Source organism: Dufourea novaeangliae, unplaced genomic scaffold (genome assembly GCF_001272555.1).
Source record: "Dufourea novaeangliae isolate 0120121106 unplaced genomic scaffold, ASM127255v1 scaffold119, whole genome shotgun sequence".
NCBI lineage: Eukaryota > Metazoa > Arthropoda > Insecta > Hymenoptera > Halictidae > Dufourea > Dufourea novaeangliae.
In genome coordinates, this window is record NW_015373992.1 from 154,131 (window position 1) to 157,521 (window position 3,391).

A 3,391-nucleotide genomic window follows, 5' to 3' on the forward strand; every position below is an offset into this window, starting at 1 on the left:
CTCCTTATCGCCCTCCAGCCACTTTCTCTCCTCCCTTTGTGATGTGCGATTGTGAAAACACCAGTTTTGGACTATTTCTGTCCTTCGGTGTCTGCTTCAGCTCCCCCGTAGGAGCGCGCAGTCTATTATACAAGGTGTTCCAAAAAAATGGGACAATCTGCATCATACATATTTCTCATACAAATACAAATCAAAAAGTCCTTTACCGTTTTGTAATCTGAAGCTCCATTTCCGAGATATTAGCAGTTAGACGAACTCCAATCAGCTGAGCGGTGGGCCACACGTACGCGCAGACAGTCGAGAAGCATACAACCTAGGTCCTTGGCCTCTCCTTCTTAACTGTGCTGCGCGTACGTGTGGCCCACCGCTCAGCTGATTGGAGTTCGTCTAACTGTTAATGTCTCAGAAATGGAACTTCAGATTACAAAACGGTAAAGGACTTTTTGATTTGTATTTGAATGAGGAATATGCATGTTGCAGATTGTTCCATCTTTTTGGGATACCCTGTATAAGTCTATGATTTGGAATACCGTAAACATAGCAGCCGGCCACTTAAGACGAGGAGTCGTGGACGTTCACTCGTGGAATTTGATGATCCTCGAGGGCACTGTTTCTCGACATCGCTTGTCTCCGGAGTTCAGCCCGGTCGCGTTAATTGTCACAGTGTTGAGCAGAATTTGATTTGAATTATACATAGTGAAAACCAGGAATATCTACGTTTTCACTGTGGATAATCATCGTGGATGATTCATTCGAAGTGAAAGATGAAAACCGGAGTATTTATACCAGTTCATTGGTTCAATTCACGATTTAATCTGAAATATTCTTTAAATTTATTAAGTTCGTCCAATAGATCTTGAAACAGAGTATGTCCATTCTCCATTCTCATCTCTTAAAGAATACATTTTAGTCTTCCGTTTTCAATCTCCCAATTTGTTATTAAAATTCTTAATAAAGGATTGCCAAAAAAATGGTAAGAATCAGCTAAATCAATATTTAGTTTTCACGAGGATGATTATTTTGAATGCAACGGGGAAGAAAACAATGATTATTCTATTTCTATGATGATTGTATTTTTACGCTATGATTTTATCACCGTTCTGATTGTTTATCGCAGCTCCAACATAAACGTGCCCTAAGTGAGAAAGTTTACATTCTGGCCATGAAATGAGATTTAATAATTGTTTGTCTTTAATATGCGTTTGCTCATACAAGAAGAAATATTATTTTATTATAAAAATTGAAATTTTCACGTTTCATTAATTCAAAATGGCGAAATACTTTTTTTTTCTTCTGTTATTCGTAATTCGGGACTCTTTGTTCTAATAATGAATTTCTCCATGTCTGAAGTGCTACAGTGCTGAACAAACAACGAACTCCTCTTTTTTCCAGCTATCGCATTTTTGTGAATTATTTACGCGATCGATTTGACCATCAACAAAAACTCTCTAATCGATCGTGAATCTTTACCGTAGCCTATAGCCAATAACCTAACCGAAGCTTGTTAGTTTATCCCATAAATGATGCGGTATTTTTGTGAGAGTTGAGTATAAAATAATGGAACTCGTCGCGATCGTCAGTTGACTGTTAGGTCTACAGTAGACAAATAATTTCTATCAGATTCGTTCGATAGTTTTGTTTACAAATATCGAAATCAATGTACAGTGTGTCTTTCGTCGCTTTACGATTATCTACGCAGGACAGGAAAACATGGGTAAATCTTCGAATTTGTTAAAACTAGTTCTTCACCTAACTCTGCCTAACTCTTCACGAAAGTTTATCATCGTTCATGGAAGAATACCTCAGTAATTAGTTTTTGGACTCATATACCCATAGTTTTTAAATCAACGTTGAACACACTTTCCAATTACATGATTAAATTTTAAAGATTACGATAAAAAAACTCAAGATGGTCTTCATATTTCGTAATGCTTTGTAAAATTTACTGCATATTTGATAAGTGTCCTCATATGTAGATACTCATGAGCGATAGTGTACGTCCCGAAGAAAATCGCATTACTTATGGGATATTCTAATATTTTCAACTCTATGCTTACCAAATTTGGACCCTTGACATTCAATTACTGTCAACCTGCGTTACTTCCAACTTGAAAATGTATTATATCCTTTTGACGATTTGTACTAAAGAACGCGATTGCAAGTAATATTGAACAAGTACCGAAATTTTCATTATAATACTAAAAATATAAAATCTAATACCTCTGTGGGTACTTCGTGTTAGCACATATGAGTTCGTGACAAAATCGATTAAGATATTACGAGAACACATTTTCCTTAAATCTATTCATTTTAGCTATTGCTAATTATTATTCATTGTTTATTCATAGTTAAACTAGGGCTCGGTATCTGTTCACTGACATTACATAAAGTCTATGAAAAATATTGACAATCACTTAGCAACGATTGTTAAAAATACAGCATAGAGAAAAGAACGAAAGACTGCTTACTTTTTTTCACTTTACTGTAAACAAAGAATAATATTCTGTAGGCAAATAGGAAGTATTAAATAAATTACTTGTGGAACTATTGAAACAAGTTTCTTTTAAGTAAAAATCTAGTTATTATTCGAAATTAAAATTCTTGTTTGTGTGTGTTGTTTATACGAAATCATTTGAACGAAAATTTAATGAATACCAGATCGAGACCTTTGACATTCAATTTACTTTAATCAGCTTCACTTTCAATTCGAAAATGTCTCATATTCATTCGACGATTTCTATTCAAGAACGTGGGTAATATGCAACTACAGAAATTTTCTTTCAACACATACGAAGCTGTGGCAAGATCGTTCGACGTACGACAAAATAAATTTGTATCGATTTTTTTATAAATTTCGATATATTTTTCAAAGAAACGGATTTCTTTGAAAACCGTTCACGTAGACGGATTCGACGTGGGGAATGTAGTTTTGCAATTGAAATTTTAATCCATGAAAGACAATTTTCCCATGAATTTTAATTGGCGGTATCCATAAGCATTGCAAAATACTTTTCCGACGCGCGACCATCGATCCACGGTGAGAGAATTCGAATAAGGGATAACAGAATGGAGGACCGAGGCCTTTATCTGCATCGTATGATTATCACTCTTTTTTCCGAGCGTACATGAAAGAGCGCGACGAGCATGAAAGAAAGTGAATCTCCCTGCGTTTGAACCACCCACCGCCGACCCACCCATTTCATTGTATCTTCTTACTCCCACGAATTACTCGTGGGCTCTCCTTTCAGCGACGTTCTCTCAATACTGCTTTTTCTCTTTTGCGGAAGAAGTTAATAGAGAGAAAATGAAGAAAAAGAAAAATGAGAACACAATACCCCTTTATCCGCTATGAATACACGCGTACAGATGAAAGATCAGGAAAACATGGCCA